Below are 12,406 nucleotides of genomic sequence, written 5' to 3'. Positions count from 1 at the left end.
ACTTGACAGCAGCAAAGAGCAGTTCAACAACAGTCTGAGCATGTGCAGAATGACTGTTGAGTGTGTACTTGGCTGTTTAAAAGCCTGTTAGTGATACCTGTATGGGAAGCTGGACATGGCCAGTTCGGATGACCAGACACCAAGTGTAAAAAATCAGGACAGGGGGTGGAGGGTAATAGGAGCCTATATAAGAAAAAGACCCAAGAATCGGACTGTCCCTATAAAATCGGGACATCTGGTCACCCTATGGCCAATGGCAATATTCCTATTGGGTAGGGATCTGGAAGACTGATACCTACCAGGGCCCTTCACTGCTGTTAAAATTTAGTGTGTGTTTAGATCATTTTATTGTTTTTATATGTCTCCTCTGAACACTGTTTATCCATGAATCAGTGTGCCCTGCTTAGGCCCCTGTCTGGTCTCTGGTGAGAGCGCTGTCATTGTCCATAGAAAGAAACTGAGGAGCAGGAGCTGGATGTTTGCCAGAGCTACTGAAGAAAATCACAGTACAGAGCAGGGGGCTGCAGCCTAACACCCCGCTCAGATGGGAGTGGGACCTGGGTCCCTTTCCAGAGAGAGGTGGTGGCTAGGGGCCCCAGAGGGCATTCCTGGAGCAGGCCATGGAGGGAGTTAATGGTGCAGTTTCCTTGAAACTGGAACAGGCTTGTCCAGTGGGTCAGGCACAAGCCTAGGATTCAGGAGATCGTTTGTTCTGCCTCTAGCAAATCTTTGTGCCCATATGTAAAATGGAGATAATAGCATTTCCGTACTTCGCTGGGGAGTTGTAAAGATACAGCCATTGCTGCATGTGAAAGGCTCAGATCCTGGGGTAATGAGAGTCATAGAAATGCCTTAAATGGATTGAGGCATCTTGCTGTGTGTCCCATGAAACTTGCTTTTCAACAGTTTCAGAAAATCTTTCTAAAAGTATTCAAAACCCTCATCAGTTATTTACAATTTCTTTCAAATATTTAATCCTGTATCCTCCTGAAATGAATGACTCAGACTGGACCCAGAAGTTGTTTATTCCAGTATATACAATGCCAAATGTTAATAAAAAATTGAGAGTAAAATAATTAATGCCAGTCAACACAGATTTATGGAAAATAGATCCTGTCAAATTAACTTGATGTCTTTGTTTGATGACGGTAGACGTTTGGTTGATAAAGGTAATAATATTGATGTAATATCCTTAGAATTCTGTAAAGCATTTGACTGGTTACCATATGACATTTTATTTAAAAAACTAGAAAGATATAAAATTAGCATGGCTCATATTAAATGGACTAAAAGCTGCTAATGGATAGGTCTCAAAATATAATTGTAAACGGGGAATCACCATCAAACCAGTATGTTTCCAGTGGGATCCTGCAGGGACTGTTTCTTGGCCCTATGCTCTTTAACCTTTCTATCAGTGACGTGGAAGAAACCATAAAATCATCACTGAGAAAGTTTGCAAATGACACAAAAATTAGGGGCGTAATAAATAATGAAGAGGACAGGTCACTGATAAGAGCAATCTGGATCGCTTGTGTGAAAGTAGAATGAATCATATTGTAAAAATAAGAATGGATCAAAGAACTGTTGTATGTACCTTTAAGCAGAAATAAGAAATGTTGAAATACAGGTGCCAGGAAAAAAAACATTAGGCATAAACAATGGTGCTAATGGTGAAACATTAACAGAAGATCGTAATAGTTAGTAAGGAAATAAGATATGCATGTCTAGCCCAGGTAAACTTATCTGATTCTGCTTCCTTTGTTATCTTGTTAGGTTCTCACCCTTTTATCTGTATAAATAAGATAGTTTGTGTCTTGCATGGTGCTCACATTATCTGGGTGTTATTAGCAGCATGCTGTGCTAATAAAACAGAGTGGTCTGACAAACTGTGAGTCCTGAGTCTAACTTTGACACTTGGTAAATTGGACACAAGCAAAGAATATGCACTTTAATATGGCTAAATGTTAACGCACACATCTAGGAACAAGGGGTGTAGGCCCCACTTAGAGGGTGGAGGGCTCTATCCTGGGAAGCAGTGACTCTGAAAACACTTTGAGGACTGTGGTAGATAATCAGCTCAACCTTAATTCCCTGTGTGACTCTGAGGCCAAAAGAGCTAATGCGATCCCTGGATGCACAAAGAGGGGAATATCAAGGAGGAGTAAAGAGGTTATTTTACCTCTGTATTTGGCACTGCTGCAACCTCTGCTGGAATTCTGTGTCCAGTTCCAATGTCCACAATTCAAATTAGAGAGGATTCAGAGAAGAGCCATCAGAATGATTAAAAGGTTTAGAAAATCTGCCTTAAAGTGATAGACTCAAGGAATTACACCTATTTATCTTAACAAAGAGAAGATTAAGGGGTGACTTGGTTAGTCTATAAGTACCTACATGGGGACAAATATTTAATAATGGGAACTTCAATCTAGCTGAGCAATGTATAACACAATACAATGGGTGGAAGTTGAAGCTAGACAAATTCAGACCAGAAATAAGGCATAAATATTTTAACAGTGAGGGTAAATAACCTTAGGACCAATTTACCCAGGGTGGTGGTCGATTCTCCATCACCAACAATTTTTAAATCAAGACTGGATATTCTTCTAAAAGCTCTGCTCCAGGGATTATTTTGGTGAAGCTGTATGGCCTGTGCTATACAGCAGGTCAGACTGGATGATCACAATGGTTCCTTCTGGCCTTGGAATCTACGAATCGATGAAAAAACTGCCACTGAAACCAATGGAGCTGCAGGATTTGACTACCAAAGTTACAGAGAGACAATGTTCAGGGAAAAAATTCTATCCCTTTTTTCAGGATTTACAGCTTAACGAATCATAGAAGATTAGAGCTGAAAGAGACCTCAGGAGGTCATCTAGTCCAACCCCCTGCTCAAAGCAGGACCAAACCCTACTAAATCATCCCAGCCAGGGCTTTGTCAAACTTGACCTTAAAAACCTCTAAGGAAGGAGATTCTACCCCCTCCCTAGATAAGCCATTCCAGTGCTTCACCACCCTCCTAGTGAAATAGTGTTTCCTAATATCCAACCTAAACCTCCCTCACTGCAACTTGAGACCATTGCTTCTTGTTCTGTCATCTGTCACCACTGAGAACAGCCGAGCTCCATCCTCTTTGGAACCCCCCTTCAGGTAGTTGAAGGCTTCTATCAAATCCCCATCCCTCTTCTCTTCTGCAGACTAAATAACCCCAGTCCCCTCAGTCTCACCTCGTAAGTCATGTTCCCCAGCCCCCTAATCATTTTCATTGCCTTCCGCTGGATTCTTTCCAATTTGTTCACATCCCTTCTGTAGTGGGGAGCCCAAAACTGGACACAATACTTCAGATGTCACCTCACCAGTGTTGAATTGAGGGGAATAATTTGTTCCCGCGATCTGCTGGCAATGCTCCTACTAATGCAGCCCAATATGCCTTTAGCGTTCTTAGCAACAAGGGCACACTGCTGACTCATATCCAGCTTCTCGTCCACAGTTATCTCCAGGTCCTTTTCTTCAGAACTGCCTCTTAGACAGTCAGTCCCAAGCCTGTAGCAGTGCATAAGATTCTTTTGTCCTAAGTGCAGGACTCTGCACTTGTCCTTGTTGAACCTCATCAGATTTTTTTTGGCCCAATCCTCCAATTTGTCTAGGTCACTCTGGACCCTATCTCTACCCTCCAGCATATCTACCTCTCCCCACAGTTGAGTGTCATCTGCAAACTTGCTGATAGTGCAATCCATCCCATCATCCAGGTCATTAATGAAGATGTTGAACAAAACAGGCCCCAGGACCGACTCCTGGCGCACTCCACTTGACACTGGCTGCCAGCTAGATATCGAGCTGTTGATCACTATCCGTTGAGCCCAATGATCTAGCCAGCTTTCTATCCACCTTATAGTCCATTCATCCAGCCCATACTTCTTTAACTTGCTGGCAAGAATACTGTGGGAGACCATATCAAAAGCTTTGCTAAAGTCAAGATATTTCACATCCACTGCTTTCCCGTCATCCACAGAGCCAGTTATCTCATCATAGAAGGCAATCAGGTCAGTCAGGCATGACTTGCCCTTGGTGAATCCATGTTGACTTTTCCTGATCACCTTCCTCTCCTCCAAGTGCTTCAAATGGATTCCTTGAGGACCTGCTCCATGATTTTTCTGAGGACTGAGGTTAGGCTGACTGGTCTGTAGTTCCCTGGCTTCTCCTTCTTCCATTTTTTCAAAGTTGGGAACTATATTTGCCTTTTTGCAGTCATCTGGGACCTCCCCCAATCGCCATGAATTTTCAGAGATAATGGCCAGTGGCTCTAAAATCACATCAGCCAACTCCCTCAGCATCCACATTTGCATTGGGTCCGGCCCCATGGACTTGTGCATGACCAGCTTTTCTAAATAGTCCTGAACTTGGTCTTTCACCACTGAGGGCTGCTCATCTCCTCCCCATACTGTGCTGCCCAGTGCAGCAGTCTGGGAGCTGATCTTGTCTGTGAAGACCAAGGCAAAAAAAAGCATTGACTACTTCAGCTTTTTCCACATCCTCTGTCACTAGGTTGCCTCCCCCATTCAGTAAAAGTCCCACCATAAGTGCTGACTCCATGGGTGGTCTGGGGCTGGAGCACCCACAGGGAAAAATTAGTGGGTGCTCTGCAGCCAAGCTCCCAACTGAACCCCGCCCCCACATATCACCTCACCTCACCTCCTCCTCTGCCTCCTCCCCTGAGCGTGCTGCGTCCCCGCTCCTCCCTCCTCCATCCAAGAGCTTGCAACCGCCAAACAGCTGTAGCAAGCTGTGGGAGGGAGGGGGGAGAAGCAGGAGCATGGCACTCTCAGGAAAGGTGGTGGGGAAGAGCCGGGGCCAGGGCAGGGGTTTGGGGAAGGAGTTGAACAGGGGCAAGGAGGGGCCAGAGTTGGGGCGGGGACTGTGGGGAAGGGGTTGGAATGGGGGGTGGGAGGGGGCGGGGAGGGGTGGAGTTGGGGCATGGCTAGGGGCAGAGATGGGTCGAGCACCCACTGGTGCCATTAGAAGTTGGTGCCTATGGGTCCCACACTTTCCCTGACCTTTTTCTTGTTGCTAACATAGCTGTCAAAACCCTGCTTGTTACCCTTCACATCCCTTGCTAGTTGCAACTCCAGTTGCTTCCTCCAGCACTTGCAGCAGGAAGTTGTCTCCAACACTCTCCAAAAACTTCCTGAATTGTCTGTGCACTGGTCTTCCAGCAGATATCAGCGTGATTGAAGTCCCCCATGTAGGGTGACCAAATGTCCTGATTTTATAGGGACAGTCCCAATTTTGGGGTCTTTTTCGTATATAGGCTCCCATTTCCCCCCATCCTCATCCCAATTTTTCATATTTGCTGTCTGGTCACGAGAACCAGAGTCATCAGAACCAGGGCCTGTGATCTAGTAACTTCTGTTAGTTGTCTGAAGAAAGCCTCATTCACCTTATCCTCCTGGTCTGGTGGTCTATAGCAGACTATCACCATGACATCACCCTTGTTGCTCTTGCCTCTAAACTTAACGCAAAGACACTCAACAGGCTTTTCTCTGTTTTCATACTGGAGCTCTGAGCAACCATACCACTCTCTTACAGTCCCCTGTTCCCACAAAGGCACTGGGCTTTTAGAACAGTGTTTTAAGAAACTTAAAAGTATGAAATATTGTTCCAGTCCTTTAGAGCTTTTCTAAAGAGTGTAGATCAGGGCCCTACATTTACACGCTCTGGCTGAATGCACTCGGTGGATCTACATGGCTGCTCGTGGAGGAGCTGGTAGGATCGGGCCCTGCAGGACTCTCTCACAGGTTCCTTGTATCCCTAGATGCTCTTTTTACTTGCTGTCCTTTGTTACACAACCCCTCATTAGACACACACGGTCACACAGACAAGGCACTGACATCACTTTCTTAACCTCACCAATGGATGGGTCATGAAAATGAAGATCATTATTAGTTTTCACTGAGACGTCTGACTGGGTCTAAATTCAACCCAAACTCAATAAGTGCGTGCGTTGTCCCTTTAAATAGTTTATTTCTGCTAGCACTGCCGTCATTTGTGAATTAACAAGGTTACAAAAGTCACAGCTCAAATCCTTTCTCCTTAGTCTCGCTGAGTGTATATGTAACACCCAACGACCTCCACGTTTTCCCTCCCTCCCTTCTGTCTGTTACTGAAGCAGTTTCTTCCTGTACAGCTGGTCCAGTTATATAATTCAAATGCTGTAAGAGTAATGATCTATTTATAGCCTTTTATAATTGATTTCATGTCAAAGAGCTTCTGCAAGATGCTCCTTTGAGTTCAGCAGGTTGTTGTTATTTTTAATTCTTCTATGTTGGTGAAAATAGCTGCTATACTCAGAAAAATGACTAATAATGGCCACTTGTTAGTGTTCAGAGAAAACCCTCTGGACTCTAATAATCCCTTTGTGAAAGTCAAGCACTCCTCTCAGATTTCTGGCAGCCCTCTCCACTGTCTGAGGCAGATCTGCTTGGTTTACCCATTTGTCCTATAAGGAAACAACAGAGCTAGGATAAAACAAGTTGGATTCTATTTAGCCTAAAATATCACCAGTGCAATTTCCAGCAAACCTCACCAACCACAAAAGTTGTGGATGCAGACAGTGCTTGTAGCAGAAAATCACAATTTGCTCAATAGGAAGGGCTGATATTTGGGAAAGACTCATTTTGTCATTACTTGACTTGTCTCTCACCAGATATGCCTTTCTACTCATCTGTCTATTATTACCCAGGTATCTAGGGGAAGAATAGTTTCACTTTCATCCAAGTGGACCAGGATCACTACCCCTCTTTCATTTTCTGCAGCTTTCTTAATCTGAAGTAGGATTACTCTTGTTGTTTATCTGCAGGATAAGTCACTACTGGGCCATCCTGTAGCAGGAGTTGCTGAGAGCAGATCTGAGCAAAGAGACAGAACATACATTGTGCCCTCAATGTGGCAAGTCTTGACTTACCCTGACCTCCAATGCTAAGGAATTCCATAGCCAAGGTCCTTGCACTGCGAATGAAGCCATCCGAATGTTCACCCTTGAAACCATCAGAGACAAAGTATGCATTGATCATGGTTGTGGCAGCAGTGGGTGATCTGGACCAGTGACAGCTTTAAAGATTAGAACCAGGAGCTGAAGCTGACTTGGAACTGGAGAAGATGCCGATGTGCAATGTCTGTTTTCACCAAGAATTCGGGCTATTTTCTAGCTTCTGGAAAGCTGGCCTGGCCAACCCACGTTGTGATGAATGCAGGGACCATGGATAGAAACTCCACTGCTGGAGACTTACAAAGCTCAACTGGGTAAAACATTTGAAAATGTCCCAGCAGGCACAGTCCTGTACTGGTCAGAAGGAAATGGACTGGGTGATGCAATCATTCAATTCTGTTCTCTAGAGGTTCTGACACTGCACTCATCATCGTAGCATCTGAGCATCCAGCAGTGCAGTAAGTGATGTGATTGTCACATTCCGGGGTGCAATCCAGACCATCGGAATCGGATGTCAGCACATTTGAAATCAGGGTCTGGTGTCAGGAAGGGCTGTGTCTTGGCCCCTGTACTCTTTTGTCAGGCAGTAAATTTCCTAATGCTGCATTCTATCAAGTCCCTAGGCATTAAGATTGGTGATCTCTTGCTCTCAGACCTTGACTATGCTGATGATGTCATTCTTCTATTATAGAGCCCTGATAAGTTTTGAGGAGAGGCACTCCAGTAAATGGAGAAGGAGTTGGCCAAGGTTGGTCTCCATATTTCGTGGTCAAAGACAAAGCTGAAAAACCTAGAATCAGGTCCATCTGTGACTCCAATCTCTTTGAATAATGAAAGTGTCAAAGCAATCTCCAGATTTTGCTATTTGAGTTCTATACTCACCAGATCCTCCAACTCTCACATGGAGGTTCTTCACCGGATTGTCATTGCAGCATCTGCCATGGGTCATTTACAGCTAATATGGAATCAACATACTCTCAGCATGACAACAAGTTCAGGATCTATTCAAGCTGTATCCTCCCTGTACTGCTGCACGGTTGCAAAACATGAACACTATGTCACTCAGACTGGGGAAAACGGGAGTCTTTCCACACAAAATGCCAAAGTCATTTATTGGGCATAAAGTGGAACAACTTTTGTAACACAGATGTTTATGGTCGCTCCAGTCTACAGACTACTGGGACCATTGTCTGCAGATGACATCGTATGCTTTTTGGACATGTCACCAGACATTCTGGCAAATGCCATTCTCCGGGTGGCTTGTAACATCTGAGATAAAATTCCAGTGACTGAGGGGTGGAGGTGTCCCAGAGGCAGACTCCCTATCACATAGCTGCATCGTGTCTGTTCTGAGGTTGGACTCTTGGCCCGTCAAGCCCTTGCGGCTTCACAGGAACAGACCAAATGGCAAACAATCACTACAGCTGACCATTCAGCTAAGCATTGAAGAGAATGAATCCAGACCACTGTCACTGCCTGTCCTGCAACCTAGCGTGCCTCAAAATGCTTTGCTGTTGTAGCTCCCAATCTGGGCCGCTCACAAACAGCCTGCCAGCGTGCAGGTCACCTTGAGTGTCTGTGTGTAGTCACAGTGCTGGCTCAGCAACTCTGACCCCAGCAGCCTGTCAGCAACACACCAGCCACACTCTGGCTTCCACCAGCCTGGGTTACTACCTGCAGGGTGACCCAACGCACTCCCAGTCCTGAATTTTCCTCAAAAATGTGTGTACTGTACTGTCTGGCCCTCTTCTGGACAGTTCAGAGATAGAGGTCCGTTGCCCTGTAGAAGGTCAACATGTGACAGTTTGCTACTTTAGCCAGAGTTATCAAGCAATTCAGTTTAAACATAACACTAGATTAATTTTGATTAAAAAACAAAACAAGTTTATTTAACTACAAAGAGATAGATTAAGTGAGTACAAGTATAAGGTATTAAAGTCAGAAATGGTTACAAGTGAAATAAAGATAAAACACTTTCTATTACCTAAAACTTAACAAGCTAGACTTGGTTCAATGTAGAATCCTTGCACATGTTCCCAGCAACATAGCTGACCAAATTGTCAGGTCAGGATCCACCCCCTGACCCTATAATCAAATGGCTGGTTCCTTTGTCTTCTTAGGTAAAAAAGAGGGGAGATGCAGAGAGGGAGGTGTCTAGGGTGGTTTTGCCCCTTTCTTTTATAGTCCAGTCACCCATTGAAATGCATTTTCCTGAGAGCTACCCCAGGATAAAGCTCATTCCAGCTGTGAGAAAGGAGACATGGTGTCTCAGAGTGAAAGAGGGTTCCTGTTGTGGTTTACAGAAATGCAGATCACTCTGTTCCTGCCTCACTTCTTTGGTGAAGAATGGCCACTTGACAGGTGATGGTCATCAAATAAACTTTGATGACATCTAGCTAGAGGCATCAGCTTGTCCTTTGTCTTTGAGAAACCAGTTACCTCCTCCCCAGACTGTCATAAACAGATAGTTAAGGGTTAATGTCTCTTTTACTTGTAAAGGGTTAACGAACAGGGAACTAAACACCTGACCAGGGGACCAATCAGGAAACAAGATACTTTCAAATCTCGGCAGAGGGAAGCCTTTGTTTGTGTTTTTTGGGTTTTGTTTTATTCTCTCTGGGTTCTGAGAATGACCACACGTACCTACAGGCTCTCTAATCTTCTGTTCAAATTTAGTAAGTACAAAAGGTAGAAAAGCGGTTTAGTCTTTTTGATTGTTTTTCCTTTATTTGCAAATGTGTATCTGGCCGGTAAAGTTTTAATGTGTATTTGGCTGGAAGTATTTTAAATTGTATTTCTGCTGGAGGAGGCTTTTTCTCCAGTTTCTAGAAGCTGAGAGACTCTGTAATATTCCATCTTGAAGTTACAGTGATTTTCTTTATTCTTTTTTTCTTTTATTAAAAGTTTTGCTTTTAAGACCTGTCTGATTTTTTCCCATTGTTGAGGCTCAACGGAATTGAGTCTGTACTTAACAGGGAAGGAGAAAGGAGGGGGAGAGAAAGGGGAGGGAACCCACCTGATTTCTCTGTGTGGTGATTGAAGGAGTTTGAATCACGGTGATCTCCTAGTGTACCCAGGGCGGGAAAGATCTGGGAGGAAAAAAGGAGAAGGGGGAATCCCTTTGTTTAGATTCACGGAGCTTAAATCTGTATATCTCTCCAGGAGCCCAGGGAGGGAACACCTGGAGGGGAGGAGAAGGGGAGGGAAATGGTTTATTCCCCTGTGTTGTAAGACTCAAGGAATTTGGGTCTTGAGGTCCCCAGGGAAGGTTTTGTGGGGAACAGAGTGTATCAAGCACTGGAATTCCTGATTGGTGGCAGCTTATCAGATCTAAGCAGGTAATTAAGCTTAGAGGAATTCATGCTAGTACCTCAACTTTTGGACTTTAAGGTTCAGATTGGGGAAAGATACTATGACCCAGGCTTATCTGGTAAACACATTGTAGTCATAGTTTCAGCTTATGTTCATAACTCTTAATACATATTTTGTACATGCATTACACAAGAATATTGATAATCAGCATGTTATTTTTAAATGATACCTAACAAGTCTTATTTTGCACTCTTATTACAGCAGTGTGTAGGGTGTGAATATAGGGGTGCTTTCAGTCACAGTGACTAGCATTTTGTTGTGTTTTTTCTCTCCTCGTCTCCTCAGAGGGAGAAGTCTGTGCAGTGCAGTGCTTTGTTTTGGTAGGGCTGCTCTTTATTTACATTAGAGAAGGCAAAGTTGAAGAAGAATGCCTTTCGGTGGAGGCGAGGCAGGCTGGGATTGTCCTTAGTTCTGGGCATGGTGGGGGCTTTCCACAGTCTCAGGCCAGCCTTTGAGAGATAGCTGTCTCCTGCACAGATGAGCTTTACCCTGACACTAGAGAGTTCCCCTGTACCACAGGAGTTTGTCCCACAGCTCTGGAAGATCTTTTAGATATCCTGGACCCAAGCCATTGAGTGTCTCAGGGACCAATATTCTGATGCGTTCGCAGTAAACTGTGCTGCTGAGGAGATGCACTGCAGCATTCCGTTCTAACTGGAGCTGCCTATGAGCTCTCAGCTTCATGACCAGGTATACTGTATTGCTGTAGTCCAGCCAAGAGTTGATGAAATCTTAATAACTGAGGCCAGGCCGTCATCTGCCAGGATGGGACAGAGGCTCCTAGATAACTGGGGATGCAGGTGGGCTGTTGGTTGGTGGTTATAGGTGAGGTGGATCCAGGCTATTTGAGAAGCCTTCCTGAATTTGTGCTGTCTTTTCAGCGAATAGGATGATTGTTGTTTACAGGGCTACTTTCATCTCTAGCTACAATCAATAAGGCAATGTTGACTTCCAGCAGGAAGGGCCCAGTCTCCTAGCCACCTGAAGCGACCACTGAGTCTAACAGGACCTGGAGATTGCACCTCACATTGATGGTTGGGAGAGCTGATGTCCTGAGGAGGATAGGAGGACATAACTCCTCAGAATGGTTTATTTCCTACCACTCATTGCTGCTTTCTTTTGTACTGGGGCTCTGCTTGACCCAGCTTCTTTTTGTCAAGCTGCTTATTTTCTTCAGGCCCTGGGACAGCTGGAGAACGTTCCCGTGAGTCTGAAAAAGAGCAGCAGGGCCCAGTGCCATGTCCTGCCGGCAGTACAGCCCTGCGTGTCTCAGGAGTTCCTCTGGAGGTTGGACACACTCTGGATAAGAGAGGCACAGGGCTGAACCCTACACAATCCCACCCACAGAAGTGCTCCAGGGCCACTCTGGAGTTCAAGTCTGGCTGTCTGTCAGAATATTGAGGTCCCTGCCTTCCCCCTTTCTTCGATTTATGCTGGCTAGCCCAGAGCCTCTTCTGCTCTCAGAAGGACTGTGGGAAGGACCACAAGGCCAGCAGAGCTGTCCTTGCTCACTGAAGCTGTGGCATTGTTCTGTCACAAAATAACCTGAAGATCCCTGAGTGAGACGTCAGTGGGATTTGGTGCCTCCGGGCCTCAGTTTCACAGTGCCATGGTGTTTTCTCAGATTCTGCCTCAGGCTGCTGTCCCCACGCCTGTCACAGCTGCTCCTGGGGTTTCTCAACCGCAGGAGCATTCAGTCATTCTCTCACTGGCTCTCCTCCCCCTCCCCTGCTCCGCTCATTCCCAGATGTCACTTGCACTGTGCCTGCTTCTCTCTCTGTCCCTCTCTTTTCCTTATTCCCTGTGCTTTGCCTTCCAGCACCTTCCTTTGGCTCCTCTTCCCACTGGATGTTCCTTTGTTGCTGTTAAATATATTTTGATACATGTTGTAAACCACAGACATCAAAGTACAGATTATTCTTGCTGTTAATAGGAGCTTCAATGTTGAAACTGACACCTGAAGGATCTCATTGACAGAATGCAAAGGAGCACGTGCATGCTTTCAGTGTTGTATCAATGAATTCTGCACAGGAACCACAAGGAGGTGCTATT

The sequence above is a fragment of the Gopherus evgoodei genome, chromosome 16 (assembly GCF_007399415.2).
Source record: "Gopherus evgoodei ecotype Sinaloan lineage chromosome 16, rGopEvg1_v1.p, whole genome shotgun sequence".
NCBI classification, from domain to species: domain Eukaryota; kingdom Metazoa; phylum Chordata; order Testudines; family Testudinidae; genus Gopherus; species Gopherus evgoodei.
The sequence above is the reverse complement of the archived record's forward strand: the minus strand, read 5'-3'. Positions refer to the sequence as shown.